Genomic DNA, 20,481 nt, shown 5'->3' with positions numbered 1-20,481 from the left:
AAGAATGCATAATGATTTCAAAAGTTATATCCTTGACTTTTCCTATTTATTAGTGTTACATAATTATAAAAAGTGTTAATTCGCCGAATTCTGATCCATGTGCTGCCTTAACAATCCAGCGTGTTCCATTATCACTAGGGTAAATAAGCTTCTATAGAGAAATACTGTAAGTGCTTTTAAAAAAAAATATTGGTATACATATTTTTTAATTACCTCATAGATAATTTAGTTAGCATGTATGAACTTGAAATTGTGCAATTAATTATACAATTAAATTACATGTATTTAAAATTTGCAGTCACTGTCAATTGTCAAAACAAGTACCCATTATTTTGTTTTGCAGAAAACACACTTGTAATATTGTGCCAGATATCAACAATCTTGATTCACTATAAATTTTCCCTGATTTACCACTACATTTTTAGAATGAAGCCAAGGCCCTTAAGAAATTTTATAACATGAATTTTTTTCAAAAAATGAACACTCATCATGAAGAAAACTTCTTATCTAATTTTTCTTAACTGTACATCAGAGAAAAGACGAAGTTTGTCTATAAAATAAAGTTTTAGCCAAGTTCTCAAAATATTGTTTATTTCATTTAGATTTCAAAGCCAAAGCAGAGCTTTGATCAGGCTATCATTAAAGATATTTTGTTTGGTGTACTCCAACATTTTTCAAGGTGGGTACATGCAGGTTAGTTGGATTTATTTTATTTTGCTCTAATGAATTTGGCAAAATGATACCCGTCATATACGAGGGTTGTCCGTGAAGTTCGTGGACAACATTGATAATAACTGACAAACATTGATAAAATATATGAAATTATATTTTTCATTAAATTCAGGTTTCATTTTATTAACAAGCAAGTTTTCAACAAAAACAAAGCACAAATAGTTACGTTTTTATCAGATTAAAAAAAGACTCACACTCATACCCGGAGCACTAAACTGAAAATTCTTGACGTTACCAGACGTCAAAGGCATAATACAAGTACATGTAACTTTTCTCAATATAGTCACTGTTTAACTCAGTACATTTCTCATGTCGCTTTAACCAGTCATAAATATGTGCACAAAATGTTCAGGTTTCATATGTAAAATAATATTTAACAATGCTTGTCTTATATCCTGCAATCCTCCAACCTCTGTCCGCATAAAACGATTTTATTTACGGAAATACGGTAAAGTAACGTTACGCAATTAATTCTTACAGCACTCCAATCTCGGTATGATGGTTTTCGTTCACGCATGTCATCCTGTTAACTGTGTCCTTTCGTCCGAAAATATCATATGCCACTTAAATACTAATGTACGGCTTTTATTACTATGTTTTCCCGATTGTATACAAAATGTATTGGTCTCTGTAGGTGTTTATCCGGTGTCTACGCAGAATTTGATTACTGCTCACTGCTCCACCTATTCTGAAAACGTCCCTTTTTTAAACAATTCCGATCCGTCTTAATAAGTTCTAACTTTCATTGCTCAGCCATTTTACAACTTTGAATGTTCAAATTTTGCAGGTTTAAAGTAATACCTTCTGTCAACCTCACAATGTAAAAGTCATCCAGAATTCTGAAGAATTTTATGAAATACAAATGAAATTTATAAAGTGATGAGTAATTTTTTATTTAAAATTTTGCAGTGCGCCGGGACTCCACACCAAGTCTAATTATGAAGTCATAATTGTAATTAAACATTTGAAATTGAATCAGATTTTACATTTCTAGGTTCCCATTTAGTAAAGGATTAGAAATATGCTAATAATAAATATGTATGACACAATTTTTATTTAATTCTTAGCTTGTCCACGAACTTTACTGACAGCCCTCGTAAATCACTATGGAACCTGAAACTTTGTCTTTAAAAAAATTGAAAGTCTTACAAGCACTTCTTTCCCTTAAACATGTTCAATTGAAGTAAAAAATATGGCAGCATTATAGCCAACTTGTTTCAGAGAGAAAGAGTAAAAAAAAAAACTTTTTGAAATTGATAAATGAAATGAATTTCAAAAATATGGAAACAAGTTCAACACCTGTTGAAAATTTCCTCAAAACAACTAACTCAACCGGGAAGTTTTGATGTACCACTCACCGACATGATCAAATATTACATATTTCCGGTAAAACACAATTTGAAGTGTAAATCTGGGAGAAAATACAATTACATAATCTCACCAGCCAGTTATCTTGGACAAAGTTTTCGACTACGCCATCGTTTTCAAATTCTCAAATTTGTTTAACCAAGCGATGATTACACGGGATGAACAATGTTTCTACCTTGTCTGCTCTGTATTACTCTGGCATCATTTTGGGTTAGCTATTAATTGCAAGGGGTAAGTATATTTTCAACATTATATTATAAATAGAAATGTTTTCTTCAATTGCAAAAAAAAATTGACAACGAAAAAAAAAAACTGCAGTTAACAAATCTGTTGCATTTATTTTAACATTTTCATATAGTTCAGGGAATAGGGTTTGCTGCGCTGGGACGATATGGAGTGAAGAAAGAAAAATGTGCATTGGTAATAGTATGCCTAATATCTAAAGATATTTAATTGCTAGTCATTTTTCTTAGAATATTAGAAAGCTACATGTACTTAAAAATTTAGCAGATACAATATCAATCCACAATCCTATCTAAAATCTTATTTTACCTCTGTTATCAGGTAGTTATATAAGAGAAAACAAACTTAAGAATCGCAAAGAGAGTTCGAGAGGAACAGGAAAAATTAACTTACTTGATATATACAACGCGGATATGTTAAGGCTATTGTCCTCTACCAAAACAAAATGAATTTTTCAATTAAAATTTGTGTTTGACAATAAAATTAATTGAAAAAAAAATCTTATTTTTGTAGAGGACACTTTAACCAAACATTCTACTTGCCTATACAATATGACGTCATAGTTAGTTAAATGACTTATGTAAACTTAGATATAGTGATTTCCTTAGATCTATATTTAAATATTGATTTGAGGTCATAGAAATGATTTAAACCATGTTCTGCTAGAGTTGTATAGTTATAGGGAATTATTTTTTTCCCAATCATTTGTGTAAAATGTAGAAAAAAATGTAGGGTTTCATCCAAAAGTGTAAATTAACATATTTTTTATGTGATAGGAGAATAGGATTGTAGTGACGCTTCATGGTAAAGAGATGCTATTACATAACTACATGTATTATCAAAAATAGAAATTACTTATCCCCGAAATAGTGTTGAACTTTTCACTTTTTTATCAAGACACACTTTCCTATTTATAGACATTACATGATGTCAGGACGTAGTGCATCCTGAAAGGTTTGCACATAGACGTCTAAAGAGTGGATAAAGATAGCAAAAATTTTATACATGGCTTTTCCGATTTACAGAGTAACATATAACAAAAAGTGTATATTCGCCGAATTCTGATTTGTGCGCTGCCTTAACATACCTGCGCAATTTTTCTTTTACTTAAAAAAATGCAATCAGTGTTTTTTTTCTTTTCATTAATGTACAAAAAGTTAAAATAATATATAAAACAGTGTGTATATATTTATACAGATATACTCTTTTACTTTTTACTGTTTTCATTCTGTTTGTATCGTTTTCTGGCCACTACGCTTAAAGCATGTCCAGTTGGGTTTAGTGGAATATACTGCAAAACACCATGCCCCTATCCATTATTCGGAGTATCATGTCAAAGGGAATGTAATTGTGAAAAAGAAATGTGCAACGTATTTGATGGATGTGTATTGGATAGAACTACAGACAACACCAGTAAGTATTTAAATTAAAATACCATTTGTTTGTCTTACATTTTTCTTCTCTTATTTACTACTCTTATTTCCATCTGAAATAAAATTTGCTTTAAAAAATTAACTGCAGGTTATCTGTATAATAGGACAGTAGAAAAGTAAGTGGTGGAGAATGTATAAAATAATAATTTTGAGAAAAAGTATTTTAAAAATATGCAATAAACTTTATTTAACATTTGAGAAAATAATGTACATTATCATCCTCATAAAATTGACAGGTCGTTACATCTGAAAAAAAAATTGATTTTTAATGGCATTTTTTATAAATTTCAATGTAAACGAATACAGTTTTTAACAAAATAGTAATGATCCGTCAAAAGCGTGTTACACATGTCGGTTTACAACACTCCAGTGCGAACAAACGAAGTCATTATATTGTTTATAATTAGTCTTTTTTAATGATCGTATAAGGTTGGATTAAAAACAAAAAAAAATGTATATTTTATCATCCTCTTCACATTGAATTACCAGCAGTTTTTATGCACTCTAGCACACGTGCACGGTGGGAGAAGGGAAATACTCACTGTACTCCGCCTAGGGGCATGGTTCCATCTCTGTTTCAGAGATCCTTGCAAGCTCTTCTAACAATATGTATTTTGAACAACAAACAAAAAAATAAACATTGATTTTTTAATCATCGTTATCGTCGTATTTCATATTTACATTGATTCATATTTTGTTGGAAAAAAATACACTGTATCAGATTTAAGTGTTCAGAAATAGTCTGGCAGAGTTACATGTAAATTGTATGAATGAAATTACTTTCCAATAATGAAATGAAAAGTTTTAGTAGATGTTTTGGTTTTCAAAATTATTAGAGGATATTGTTTCAGAGCATAGTTTCAGCATTTAAAGCAGTCTGTAAAACAATATAATTTGAAAAAAAGTATCTGTAAGCCTCGATCCTCTGCAACAAAAGTTCAGGACACTTCATACGCAATCTAATTAATAGATTACACATCTTTAGTGTTGCCTTCATGTCTTGTACATAATACGTTGAAACAGATTCTCGATTAAAAGTAGATGTAGTAAAACTGTTCATTGTCATCGATATTTCTACGTTCTTTTTAACAGCATTGATTACTAATGTTGATGGACCCATATTTCATCCTTTTTACTTACAGTGTACTTTAGATTCGTCAGTCCGATGGCTCATCGATGGGGTTGCATTTCATTTTGTTTTGAAATCATTATGGTTGTCGCAAAATTCCACTGAGTTTTTATGTATCCCAGTAATCACTATCTTTTAAACAAAATTTTATGAAAGTGTGTTTGATATGTAGCTGTTTTAAAATTATTACTTGAAAAATTTACCTATAAGTGGAATAGTTGAAAGCACTCACTGAAGGGACTCCGATGCTGGCTCAGCCAGGAAGGACAACTCTTTAATTTATAATTTTATTCAAACCATCCCAAAATAAAGCCTAAAAATTTAATCTTTTCATGCAACAATTTTCATTATATACCTCTTTATGTGCTTCAAGGTTTTTTGAAGATCTCAGAAAGGGTTAATAAAAAGTCGAAATTCTCACCCCGTAAAATCATTTTATAATTACATATATCAAGAAATTGATGTCCATTTTAATCTAACCATAGATACCAATGCTTATTAACATGATATAAAATTAAAAGAGCTTTATGGTGCTTCCTAAAGACAGGTAATCGAAGTAAATAAAAAAAATTAAAATACATTACGCAGCACAGACACACGGAGCCTAATTTGTAAGAGAAAACTTGACTATGGCATCATACACAATATACGTCATACAACATTTCTTTAAAATAACACAAAGTTGACCAGTAAGAAATCATTAAATTACATAAAAACTTACTACAACTTGATGTTTTGTCGTTAGTTAAATCCCACATAACAAGTTATAAACAAGTCACTGATTGCAATACACTTGTCAATATGACGTCATTTCTTACAACGTAACGTAGTTTGTATGCAGTGAGAGACAGATCAAGTAATATTTTCTTAACAGATTATGTATTCTCTAATTAAATAAAATATCATTTGCAGATATTCTATGGGCCAATAACTTGAAGTTCATGTCTTCTTCACTATTTTATTATTATATTTTCTGTACATTGCGTATTTAATTGACACTGCTGTTTATTTGTATGCAAGTACATCGGAGGGTAATGTGGGGGGTCTTAATAAATCGATCTAGTGCAAGGGCATACACTCTATGGATCAGAGTAAGCTTTTACATTTCAACTCTAGAACTATTAAGGTATATGAAAAGTGCTGCGATCCTGATGAAATCCTAAAAACAATTTAATTATATCAATATTTCATGCCGCTGACATGCAAAAAATATAGCAGTTGGTCATACAAGTATAATTTTAACAATAAAATTGCAGAATTTAGACAGGATCGCAGCATTTTTTAGAAACTGCAATGTGTCTTGAAGATATTTATATAATAATTCAATTTTACTTGAAACACACCATTTGATTGGATAAAAGATTTTATCTATTTTGGATAACATAACTTGCCTACGTCACAATGAGTTAGGTCAACAAACGGATTGCTCCGCTTGACGTTACTTTTAAAATTAAATAATTGTGAAGCCTTATTCTCGGGAGAAAATTATCTCATTGTCTGCATTGAAATAAAACTATAAGGAATGAAGCTTATTTCAACTTATATTTATATAACAGTGTTGCATTATGCATGTACTATGCCTAAATAGTAGGCAGGGTTTGACACATGGTGCACGAGCCGGAGGCGAGTGCACTATGTGTTGCACCATGTGTCAAACCCTGCCTACTATTTAGGCATAGTACATGCATAATGCAACACTATTGTTATTATTATGCTGACTGTTGTTATTATTTGTGCGGCAATCCATTTGATTTTTTCCTGAAAATAATGGTGGTAACACAGCGCACTTGCAAAAACTCATTCAAAATCTTCATGCTAAAATTAGTTGCATGCTTAGTTATTTTGGTCACTAGTATTTTCTCTAAATAAGTCAGGATTTTCTGTCCCAAAGATACTCATCTTTATTTTCTGTTTTGTTAGTAAGACTGATTTGTTTACAGACGTGGATTCTAATTGATAATTTTCTTTTACATCCTTCAATCAAGCACTATATAAACAAGAGGCCCAGGGGCCACAGCGCTCACCTGAGCACATCGGGCTTGAATTAACCCCCTTCCCCTCCAGGCGTTCATCATTTGAACAAACTTGAATCTACACTACCTGAGGATGATTCCATATAAATATCACTAATCATAGCTTTGAAGTACTTGTAAGGAAGATTTTAAAAGGTTTCTCTATATATCCCTTTAGAGTAAAATTTAGGTCGGCCATTTTGGCCCCACCCTTGCCCTGGGGGTCATGATTTGAACAAACTTGAATCTACACTACCTTAGGATGATTCCACATGAGTTTTATCTTTCCTGGCTCAGTGGTTCTTAAGAAGAAGATTTTTAAAGATTTTTCTTATATATTCCTATGTAAAACTAGGGTGGACCATTTTGGCCCCAACCTTGCCCCAGGGCTCATGATTTGAACAAACTTGAATCTACACTACCTGGGGATGATTCCACATGAGTTTTATCTTTCCTGGCTCAGTGGTTCTTGAGAAGAAGATTTTTAAAGATTTTTCTTATATATTCCTATGTAAAACTAGGGTCGGCCATTTTGGCCCCAACCTTGCCCCAGGGCTCATGATTTGAACAAACTTGAATCTACACTACCTTAGGATGATTCCACATGAGTTTTATCTTTCCTGGCCCAGTGGTTCTTGAGAAGAAGATTTTTAAAGATTTTTCCTATATATTCCTATGTAAAACTAGGGTCGGCCATTTTGCCCACCCTTGCCCCGGGGGTCACGATTTGAACAAACTTGAATCTACACTACCTGTGGATGATTCCACATGAGTTTTATCTTTCCTGGCTCAGCGGTTCTTGAGAAGAAGATTTTTAAAGATTTTTCTTATATATTCCAATGTTAAACTTGGGTCGGCCATTTTGGCCCCACCCTTGCCCCAGGGCTCATGATTTGAACAAACTTGAATCTACACTATCCGAGGATGATTCTACATGAGTTTCATCTTTCCTGGCCCAGTGGTTCTTGAGAAGAAGATTTTTAAAGATTTTTCCTATATATTCCTATGTAAAACTTGGGTCGGCCATTTTGGCCCCAATTTTGCCCCGGGGGTCATGATTTGAACAAACTTGAATCTACACTATCCGAGGATGATTCCACATGAGTTTCATCTTTCCTGGCCCGGTGGTTCTGGAGTAGAAGATTTTTTAAAGATTTTCCCTATAAATTCCTATGTAAAACTAGGGTCGGCCATTTTGGCGCCACCCTTGCCCCGGGGGTCATGATTTGAACAAACTTGAATCTACACTATCCGAGGATGATTCCACATGAGTTTCATCTTTCCTGGCCCGGTGGTTCTGGAGTAGAAGATTTTTTAAAGATTTTCCCTATAAATTCCTATGTAAAACTAGGGTCGGCCATTTTGGCGCCACCCTTGCCCCGGGGGTCATGATTTGAACAAACTTGAATCTACACTACCTGAGAATGATTACACATGAGTTTCATTTTTCTTGGCCCAGTGGTTCTTGAGAAGAAGATTTTTTAAAGATTTTTCCTATATATTCCTATGTAAAACTTGAGTCGGCCATTTTGGCCCCAACCTTGCCCCGGGGGTCATGATTTGATCAAACTTGATTCTACACTACCTGAGGATGCTTTCACATGAGTTTCATCTTTCCTGGCCCAGCGGTTCTGGAGAAGAAGATTTTTGAAAAACGCCATTAATTTTTAATAAATTCATGATTATCTCCCCTTTTGAAAAGGGCGTGGCCCCTTCATTTGAACAAACTTGAATCCCCTTCACCCAAGGATACTTTGTGCCAAGTTTGGTTGAAATTGGCCCAGTGGTTCTTGAGAAGAAAAGATGAAAATGTGAAAAGTTAACAACGACAACGACGACAACGACGACAACGACAACAACAACGACAGACAACGGACAAATTTTGATCAATAAAGCTCACTTGAGCCTTCGGCTCAGGTGAGCTAAAAAGCGTTTTAATGACCCCATGATATCAATTCATCTAACGATCTGTATGTAATTAGAACTTTGTTGTACACATTTATGTAAGATTCCTTAGAATAAATATAACTGTTTTCAAATAATATTTATCTATTTTCTCCTTCTTGTGTCAATTGTATAAATAAGTTTATATATTTAATAAAATTCTCCCAATCAGTGATCGTCTCTGTGGCGTAATCGATAAGGCATCGGACTGGCAACCTCATGATCGTGAGTTCGATTCCTAGTGTGTGCATTGAAGAATTTTATTTAGAAAATAAGGCCGTGCACTATTTCGGCATAGTATGCTTACGCTATATAAATCCTTAGACCACTATGCGAGAATAGTAGGGTATGGGTTATATAGAGACAAACTGACAGGAAGCATAATAATATACTATATAACAAAACTTGGGGCAGTTTACGCTTTTTTATAAACCGCTTCAAGGTTTATAAAGCGTAAACTGCCCCAAGTTATGTTATATCGTATAATATAAGTTGAAATAAGCTTCATTCCTTAACTAAACTTGGAAAATGAACTTGGTTATGCCCTTGCACTAGTGATATTTATATGTAGCATCAATACTGCAAGTCAATGTGATAAAATCGCGTGACTGCCGAATCACGAGACTAGTCTAAATATAAGATATAATCGTCCTCGATATGTCGTTATTAATCATAACTACAATTATCCGATATAAATTATGTACTAAAAATAATCGCCATCTCGATTATGAATACATTTTTAAATACAAAATTTTCCAGATATTTCTATTGCGCACCTTAACTGTACTGCATATATGTATAAAATTGTGGAATTTCTTCAAAAACCTGTATACCTATGATTTTTATTTTTAGAATGTGTAAATTAATCAAATTTGAATTGGAAAATGTATAGCAAGTGCTTTTATTCTTAATTCCTAAAAATATATCTGAAATTTACTGATTTTCTCTACAAAATATGATTAACTTAAAAGGTGATGTTTGAAGAATCATTGTGGGTAAAAACACGTTACCTTGAAAATTCAGAGACATTTTTGTGAGCATTTTCAATTAGTCAATACTTGATTTTCAGAACCTGAGGATCGGAGTACCTTAAAAAGATCACACTCTCGAATTTATGAGAAACATTTCAAATATTCATTTAACTATTACATATATATTTTTTTGATAGACAAAACATTTTAATAATACAAAAACACAAAAAAATTAAGACATGCAATCCACTAATGATTCATAGAAATTTGGGATATCGGAGATGTCATTGTTTAGCTTTAAAGACGATACATCTGTCTTTTTTAAGTATTTTACTTTTTTGTTTCTTTTTCAAATAGACTGTTAAAGTCGTTCGAACTCACGAACTAGGAGATATTTTGGTGCGTCAAACAATTGTTGGAATATTCTCTTTGGGTGATCTCTAGTAGGAAGTACAATGTATCATATACCTAATGCGCCAGGTGTGTCATCAAATCATCATATTTTTTTAATAAAAGGTCACGTGTAAAATCAATACAATTACACACCTTTTCATTAATGAAAGTACAAGCCACAAAATTGGAATTAAGTAAGTTATTTATTGTATTTGATAAACAATGATCATGTGATGACTAAACACTCTGTTGATTGGTTGAACACAGTAAGGAAAAGGGTAAAACAGATCACAAAAAACTAGGTACCAAAGAGGCATTGTTATACAAAAACTTTATGAAAGGAAATTTCTTTTCGCATAATATTCGTGCGATTTTCATGTACACATCATATGATATTTACATGTACATACAAATATCATGAGTGGTCCTTTTCGCCTGCTTCCTATACGAAGAATATTCTTGTTTGCAAATAGAGATGACGTAGTGAAAATGCTACTCATTTAAAATTTTGCAAGAAGGATACTCAGCACAGTTGAGGTTACAGTAAGGAGGCGGGGCCTAATTTGTACAGCAAATGTTTACTTTGACGTCAAACGTAATATAAGGTTTTCAAAATATCACAAAATGAACTTATTTGCTATTTTAAACAGTTGGATATCTGTATAATATAACTATAATAGACTGTTTCATATGAAGTTCATGCGAGCTACTTTTGCCTGAGTATAACTTGTGGTTATTTTCATTCATGCTTCAAACGTAACAATTACATAATACACTGATAAAATAAATCATGCAAGATACAAAATGATGATACGAATGAAATTTATCTCTATTTAGGAAGTATCAACTCATCTTCTAGTTTTACTCAAAGCAAGAGAAACACAACCTATACATCAATAACGACAATGGAGATAGAGAACAACGCAAATAAAACAATAAATTGTATTGTATCGGCGAAAATGTGTCTACACAAATACAGCTCTCTTCATATACCTATTCTGATCTTTGGTGGAATTGCTTTTGCATTGATTATTACACACGTTCTTGTATGCTTTAAACAAAAAAGGAAACGCAATATTAATGGACACTGTCTACCAGTATGTATAAAAGCATAATGAAGATAATGAACTGTAGAACTTGCTTTTTTCGAAGTAAGTTGAAAAGACTATAGTACCATTATAAATGCATAAGGATTTTCGCAAAATTATTGCAGAGAACAAAACGCTTAGAAATATTGAATGCATATACATATACATCTTTATGAAGAGAGAGAGAGAGAGAGAGAGAGAGAGAGAGAGAGAGAGAGAGAGAGAGAGAGAGAGAGCATTTGTATTAAAACTCATTTGTAAATCAATGATTGAATACGATTTAAAAAGAAGATAATTCATTTGTTATACACCGATATATGTTTTTTTTAACTTATAAAGTTATTGTCATGTGTTTAATAAAAAAATTGATTTGATATATAGTTTTAAAACATTGAGAAGTATCAAAATGCTCGATTTATCTAAAGAAGTTTGCTTTATCGCACATTAAACACAATAAAGTGTACTAAGAATTCAATGATTTTCTTTGGTTTCTCATTTGTTGGTGATTATTTATTAATGCAGAGACTTGGGAAACCATGTCCTTCTCAACAAGTTAAATTTCAAATACAAACCCACTCAACATGTAGGTATAATAAGGCTTCCAAGAGAATATTGCAGTGTTCTCTGTGTATTCATTTTTCTTATCTACAAATGCATGACGTCATAATTGAAAATGACGTTAGGCCATTGCAAACTTGAGCTGTAATGATGAGGACAGTATCATAAACTTTACATCTTATTTCCATATGCATATAAAGAAAAATTATCTAATATATCCGAATTATTCTAATATACTTTTGACATAAACCCTTTTTTATACCCGTAGATAGAGACAGATATCAATTAATGACTTGGGATGAAAAAGTTTGCTTAATTCGATTGTTTATTTTTTCACATTTTACCGGGGCCCATAACTGCACTCGTTCTTTGTGTGTAAAGTTATAATTTCGACATACGGTTGGCATGATTTAATAAACAGTGAGCTTTATAATCCCTGTCATACAATATCATTAAAACTTTTTCTATTTATTAGGTAAAGCAGTTCATTTCCTATGTAAATATAATTGTAGAATTTGTAATATGCCATAGGATGTTTGTACTCAGCAATGAATAAATTACAATTATAATTAAAATAGCCAGTGCCAAACGTCGTTCGCCCGGTCCTGGAGAGGTAACGCAATCGCGTAATCAAAGAAATTTGAAACAGGAAAGCTCAACCGCAGAGGCAGAGGGATGTTGTCACAACTGACCTCAAGTTGTGCTGGATTCTTTAAATTAGAACTTACAAACCAAAATAAATAATATTTTGGAAGACCTCCTGTGTACCAAGAAACAACAAGATTTATAAAAAATTAACAATAAATTTATCTACATATGTACAATAAACATGAAAACGGCCAAAAGTTCAATCATGGTCGTCACTAGACAGATTCACACTTCACACCACGTCCATGGTCCACCATATTGTCCATGTTGTCCACCATAGTGTCCCGTCCGGTCCACCATATCCTAAGTAGCCTTACCACGTAAACAAATCCTCCCGTCCGAATAAAGCTAATATACAATTCTGGTCACCTACAATTTTCATAGGGTTTTCTAATCAAATATTCAAGACACATATCTGTTCAATATACTAGATTTTCCACACAAATAACAAAAGAAAACATGTATTTTTGCCGTTTAACAAGTAAATGAATTAGAGCGTAAATATATACATTCTCGCTACATTGCTAACAGTTTTACATAGAAAATTGCTCTTTAAAGCTAACAAGAAAAATATTGTAAAGTGTAAACACTTACTGAGCTGTGGCATTTTATACATAAAAACCATACTGTCGGCCCCCAGGTCTTGCTCTCAACGCCGCTACAAAACATCCCTGAATCCCAAGATCACACTGCAGGGGAAACAGCTAAAACACACCCAAGTTCACACAGCATGGGTTACAGAACACACCCAAGTTCACACAGCATGGGTAACATAAAAGGCACACCCAAGATCACTCAGCATGGGTAAAGTATAACTCACGGCGTCCAGACCTCATCTGACAAACACTAGCCAACACCCAGTAGTATAAATAACTGACCAAACTACTCAAACGGGTTCGACAAGTAAACGTTGATAAAAATAGCAACAAGTACAACCCAGTGACCAATAGTGCGTAAATGAAATAATCGATAACTCCTAATGCCCAAATAAAGATAACTCTTACCAATACCTGTACAATAAGCTAATATAAAACATTGACACAATACCACTTGTGACAGATGTGATAACAATTACATAGTGTAACATGCAAGGGAGGTCACTACTTGTGAACCCCCGCGGGCTCATACCCGTGATAGAAACGGATAGTTCTTAGATGTTGCAAATAAGTAAATGCACAGTCTTACTTACCTGCTGCTAGAAGATGCCAATTCCAGAGCAAGGATGACCACACACTCTGGCATGGACGACCCCACACTTATCACTAAATTAAGTTACAGTAAGCAGAGAAGTCCGCAACCATGCATGTACTCATGCAGAAGGTTTGTCAGATCAGTTTTACCTTTAGAACTTCTCAAGTATAATCGAAAGTAAAAACCTATGTACCCCAAATCCTATATGAGATACTTAGTGATCATTCAATAACAGACTAATTAATATACTAAACAAGCTTACAATTATCAAACTTTTATCAATCCAGTTAAAGAAACATACAATGATTAAAAAATATCATTTTAATTCGGATTCAACATTATTTTTTTACTCTCTGAGTTCCCTTCATCTCATTCACCCTCCAAGTCCCATTCGCCAACTTCCACCTCATTATCTTATTATTATTGTCTCTGTGGGTCATCTTTCTGGAGTTTGAGTGGTTTACCCTCTTCTTAACTGGGTAAGTTTGTGCCTTACACTCACATCTTTCGATATCTTTCTGTTCTTCGATCGACACTGGGCATTTTAGTTTGTGCTGAATTGCTGCCTACTGTCTCTTTTTCTGTGTCTGCCGGTTTCTTTCTGGGTCCTCCATCGGTTTACACTAGGTCTTTTTATTGTCTGATGCCTCTTGTGGTTGGATTCAATATTTCTCTTCAAGTCCTTTTCTCTTAAAGTTGCATAGTCACATTCTGGATATTCAAAAGTCTTTCTTCTCTCAACTCCTGTGCGTACTGAACGTGTGTAGGTTTCATTCCTCTTCTGTACGAAACCTTTTCTTATAGATGCTACATCGATGCCCTGCTTTTTAACTTTCGTAATCTTTGTGATAACCATAAATTTTCCCTGATTTTCCACTCCAATTTGAGAATGGAGCCAAGGCCTTTGAGAAATTTTATTGCATGATGTTTTTCAAGAAATGAACACTCATCATGAAGAAAACTTATTATCTAATTATTCTTTACTGTACATCAGAGAATAGAAGTTTGGCTATAAAATAAAGTTTTAGCCAAATTCTCAAAATATCGTTTATTTCATTCAGATTCCAAAGCCAAAGCAGGGCTTTGATCAGGCTATCATTAAACATATTTTGTTTGATATACTCCGACCAACATTTTTCACGGTGTGTATATTTAGGTTGGTTGGATTTTTTTTAATTTTGCTTTACTGAATTTGGCAAAATGCTACCCGTCATATAAATCACTATGGAAACTGAAAAAAAAACTTAAAAATTGAAAGTCTTTCAAGCACCTCTTTCCCTTAAACATGTGTTCTATTGAAGTCAAAAATATGGTAGCATTATAGCCAATTTGTTTCAGAGAGAGAGAGAAAAAAACTTTTTGAAAATGATTAATGAAATAATTTCAAAAATATGGAAACAAGTTCAACTCGTGTTGAAAATTTCCTCAAAACAACAAACTCAACCGGGAAGTATTGATATACCACTCACCGACATGATTAAATATTACATATTTCCGGTAAAATACAATTTGAAGTGTAAATCTGGAAGAAAATATAATTACATAAACTCACCAGCCAGTTATTTTGGACAAGGTTTTCGACTGCGCCATCGTTTTTAAATTACCAAGCGATGATCACACGGGATGAAAAATGTTTCTACCTTGTCTGCTCTGTATTACTCTGGCATCAATTTGGGTTAGCCATTAGTTGCAAGGGGTAAATATATTTTCAACATTATATTATAAATATCAATGTTTTCTTCAATTGCAGAAAATAAATTTGCCAACGAAAAGAAAATTGCAGTGAACAAATCTGTTGCATTTATTTTAGCATTTTCATATAGTTTAGGGAATAGGGTTTGCTGCACTGGGACGATATGGAGTGAAGAAAGAAAAATGTGCATTGGTAATAGTATGCCTAATATCTAAAGATATTTAATTGCTAGTTAATTTTTTTTAGAATATAAGAAAGCCACATGTACTTAAAAAATTAGTAGATACAATATCAATCCACAATCCTATCTAGAATCTTATTTTAGCACTGTTATCAGGTAGTTATAAAAGAGAAAACAAACTTAAGAATCGCAAAGAGAGTTCGAGAGGAACATGAAAAATGAACTTACTTAATATATACAACGCAGATATGTTAAGGCTATTGTCTTTTACCAAAACAAAATGAATTTTTCAATTAAAATTTGTATATGACAATAAAATTTAATTGAAAACTTTCAAATTTTTGTAGAGGACACTATAACCAAAAATTCTACTTGCGTACACAATATGACGTCATAGTTAGTTATATGACTGGTGTAAACTTAGATATAATGATTTCCTTCAATCTATATTTAAATATATACATTTGTTGTATCTCTCCATTATATAAACATACAGAGGGAAAAAATATCTTCAATTCTGTATGAAGTTTTTCAGAGGTCAGAGGTCAATACGTGACCTAATCACACGGCGCAATAATATCTACCGGTACATAAATTATAAAATGACCTGCTCTGCTTGCTTTTCATGTATAAAAATGAACAAAATAATCAAGTAAAATGATCATTATTTTATTCAAAATGTAAACAAGTATTTCATACAGTTTCGGGGCTATCGATTCAACCTGTGTACATAGAGAAAACTAGGAGCCTAGCGTTTGTTTACATTTTTCTTCACTTTTGTCAGCTGCATAGTCTTTAGGCCTAACGTTCAGCCTTATTTTTTGGTTAGACCTTTGGTAAAATTTTCATGATAAACTTTTATCTTATCTTTAAATTTTACTCACGATAAATGTTTACATCTGTTGAAAAATATTGCAATCATGCCATGAACAGCTGCCAAACACCTCGGCGTTTTCGTGGTTCAATGTAAAGCTGTCGCTAGTGTCTCCGTGGTAATCAGTGTTTTACGATAAGTATATACCTTTAGTTACTGAAACCATGGAATGTTTTTTATCAAATTGCAAATTAAATGGCTCAGACAAGTGTTTCAATCCTTTGGATCCATCCATCCCTTTCCGGCGACCGAAATTCCTCCAACTTTTTATCATCAAACTTCGGACGTGTTTCTTGTGTCTTTTCAGCATCGATTATCATTTTCACCAATAAAAATATTCCCAGACAACAATCTTTTCACTATTACTGATCACAAGAAGCCTTTCACAAAATATTCCCTTCGATTCCTAAGCATAATGCATTCGAATTGTTACCGCTATGCAAGCCGATTTACACCTAATGTCATTTTTCAAAATCTACGACGGACGGTTAGTGCAATAATTTAAAGTCGAAAATCTTCAATTGTCTGTCTCAAATGTATATAAAAGTAATAAATAACAAGTTCATAAACTTCAATGGGAATTGAAGTGGGTTGATCGGTAAGTGATCAAACCTTTGAGAAGGCCTTCGGCCTTCACAGGATTTGATCACGTGACCGACCCACTTCAATTCCCATTGAAGTTTATAAACTTGTTATTTATTTCTTAAATATTGATTTGAGGTCATAGATATGATTTAAACTATGCAAAAGCTAAATATAGACACAATGATCTCGCTTCTAGGTGGTTAAATAGCTATGTTTTTGTCACGGGGTTTAAATACCAAACCCATGATGTCATAACTGTTGATGAGTATTTACCAGAGAGAAAATATTAAAAGTAACAAGGATTAATAAAAAAAAAACAAAAAATTACTCAAGAAAAACGGAATATAAAAGCATTTTGCTTTAATAGCAGGTGTGATTCAGGCAGAAATAAAGCTAATAAATAGCATATGATAACACATTTTTTATAATTTCTTCGTAGAATGTAAGCACACAGTGTTTTCACTTCGTGTCATTCTTTTGTCATTCGTAACAAAAAGATGCAAAAGTTCAACACTACGCCGCATATCTTGAAAGATAATTTTTGCTTCTGTCGAAAGTTCTAATTCAATTCTTTTTGGAATGTTCTGCTAAAGTTGTATGGTTATAGGGAATTAATTTTTTTCCCAATCATTTGTATACAATGTAAAAAAATTGTAAGGTTTCATCCAAAAGTGTTAATTAACATATTTTTTATGTGATAGGAGACTAGGATTGTAGTGACGTTTCATGGTAAAGAGATGCTATTACATAACTACATGTATTATCAAAAATAGAAATTACTTATCCCCGAAATAGTGTCGAACTTTTCACTTTTTTATCAAGACACACTTTCCTATTAATAGACATTACATGATGTCAGGACGTAGTGCATCCTGTACGGTTTGCACATAGACGTCTAAAGAGTGGATAAAGATAGCAACAGTTTTATACATGTCTTTTCCGACTTACAGAGTAACATATAACAAAAAGTGTATATACGCCGAATTCTGATTTGTGCGCTGCCTTAACATACCTGCGCAATTTTTCTTTTACCTAAAAAAATGCAATCAGCGTTTTTTTTTCTTTTCATTAATGTACAAAAAGTTAAAATAATATATAAAACAGTGTGTATATATTTATACAGATATACTCTTTTACTTTTTACTGTTTTCATTTTGTTTGTATCGTTTTCTGGCCACTACGCTTAAAGCATGTCCAGTTGGGTTTAGTGGAATATACTGCAAAACACCATGCCCCTATCCATTATTCGGAGTATCATGTCAAAGTGAATGTAATTGTGAAAAAGAAATGTGCAACGCATTTGATGGATGTGTATTGGATAGAACTACAGACAACACCAGTAAGTATTTAAATTAAAATACCATTTGTTTGTCTTACATTTTTCTTCTCTTATTTACTACCCTTATTTCCATCTGAAATAAAATTTGTTTTAAAAAATTAACTGCAGGTTATCTGTATAATAGGACAGTTGAAAAGTAAGTGGTGGTGAATGTATAAAATAATAATTTTGAGAAAAAAATATTTTAAAAATATGCAATAAACTTTATTTAACATTTGAGAAAATAATGTACATTATCATCCTCATAAAATCGACAGGTCGTTACATCTGAAAAAAAAAATGATTTTTAATGGCATTGTTGATAAGTTTCAGTGTAAACAAATACATTTTATACCAAAATAGTAATGATCCGTCAAAAGCATGGTACACATGTCGGTTTTCAACACTCCAGTGCAAACAAACGAAGTCGTTATATTGTTTATGATTAGACTGTATAAATAATCGTATAAGGTCGGCTTCAAAACAAAAAAGAAATGTATATTTTATCCTCCTCTTCACATTGAATTACCAGCAGTTTTTATGCACTCGAACACACGGCGGAAGAAGGGAAATTCTTACTGTACTCCGCCTAAGGGCATGGTTCCACCTTGCAAGCTTTTCTAACAATATGTATTTTTGAACGAAAAACAAACAAATAAGCATTCTTTATCATCTTTATCGTCGTATTTCATCTTTACATTGATTCATATTTTGTTGGAAAAAATAAACTGTATCAGATTTAAGAAGTCAGAAATAGTCTGGCAAAGTTACATGCAATAGGTTACAGTATGAATGAAATTAGTTTTCAATGATGAAATGAAAAGTTTTAGTAGATGTTTTGGTTTTCAAAATTATTAGAGGATATTGTTTCAGAACATAGTTTTAGCATTTAAAGCAGTCTGTAATATAATTTGAAAAAAAAGTATCTGTTAGCCTCGATCCTCTGCAACAAAAGTTCAGGACACTTCTTACGCAATCTAATTAATAGATTACACATCTTTATTTTTGCCTTCATGTCTTTTAGATAATACATTGAACCAGAATCTTGATTAAAAATAGATGTAGTAAAACTGTTCATTGTCATCGATATGTCTACGTTCTTTTTAAAATCATTGATTACTAAGGTTTATAGACCCATATTTCATCCTTTTTACTAACAGTGTGTTTTTGATTCTTCAGTCCGATAGCTCATCGATGGGTTTGTATTTCATTTTGTTTTAAAATCACTATGGTTGTCGTAAAATTCCACTGAGCTTATATGTATCCAAGTAATCACTATTTTTTAAACATAATCTTATGGAAGTATGTTTGATATGTAGCTGTTTTAACATTATTACTTGAAAAAACGTACCTTAAAGTGGAATAGTTGAGTGCACTAACTGAAGGGACTCCGATCCTGGCTCAGACAGGAAGGACAACTCTTTGATATATAAATGTATTCAAAACATCTCAAAATGAAGCTTAAAAATTAAAAATTTTCAAGCAACAATTTTCATTATAAACCTCTTAATGTGCTTCAAGGTTTTTTGAAGTTCTCAGAAAGGGTTAATAAAATGTCGAAATTTTTACCCCATAAAAGCATTTTATTATTACATATATCAAGAAATTGATGTTCATTTTAATCTAACCATAGATACCAATGTTTATTAACATGATATAAAATAAAGAAGGACTTTATGGTGCTTCCTAATGACAGGAGAATCTATAAACACTTTGCATTGTAAAATGATCGAAGTAAATAAAAAAAATTGAAGTACATTATATGTATAAAATTGCGGAATTTCTTCAAAAGCCTGGATACCTAGGATTTTTTATTTTTAGAATGCATTAATTAATCAAATTTGAATTGGAGAATGTATAGCAAGTGCTTTATTCATAATTCCTAAAATATATTTGAAATTCAAAAATTTTCTCTACATAATATGATTAACTTGAAAGGTGATGTTTGAAGAAGTATTGTGGGTAAAAACACGTTACTTTGAAAATTCAGAGACATTTTTGTGAGCATTTTCAATTAGTCAATGCTTGATTTTCAGAACCTGAGGATCGGAGTATTTAAAAAGATCACACTCTCAAATTTATGAGAAACATTTTAATTATACATTTAACTATGACATATA

General features: G+C 32.4%; 1 long non-coding RNA gene across 1 annotated transcript; it reads left to right on the top strand.

The window, feature by feature from the left end:
- The first annotated feature begins 2,463 nt into the window (after nucleotides 1-2,463).
- LOC134260865 (uncharacterized) lies at nucleotides 2,464-11,283 on the top strand. Its single transcript, XR_009990653.1, has 3 exons — nucleotides 2,464-2,520; nucleotides 3,607-3,756; nucleotides 11,063-11,283. It is a non-coding gene; the product is annotated as an uncharacterized LOC134260865 (long non-coding RNA).
- Nucleotides 11,284-20,481: the final 9,198 nt, after the last annotated feature.

The sequence above is a fragment of the Saccostrea cucullata genome, unplaced genomic scaffold, assembly GCF_032062105.1.
Source record: "Saccostrea cucullata isolate Sc308-1 unplaced genomic scaffold, CSIRO_AGI_Scuc_v1 ctg2508, whole genome shotgun sequence".
NCBI classification, from domain to species: domain Eukaryota; kingdom Metazoa; phylum Mollusca; class Bivalvia; order Ostreida; family Ostreidae; genus Saccostrea; species Saccostrea cuccullata.
This window is presented reverse-complemented; position numbering and strand designations above follow the sequence as displayed.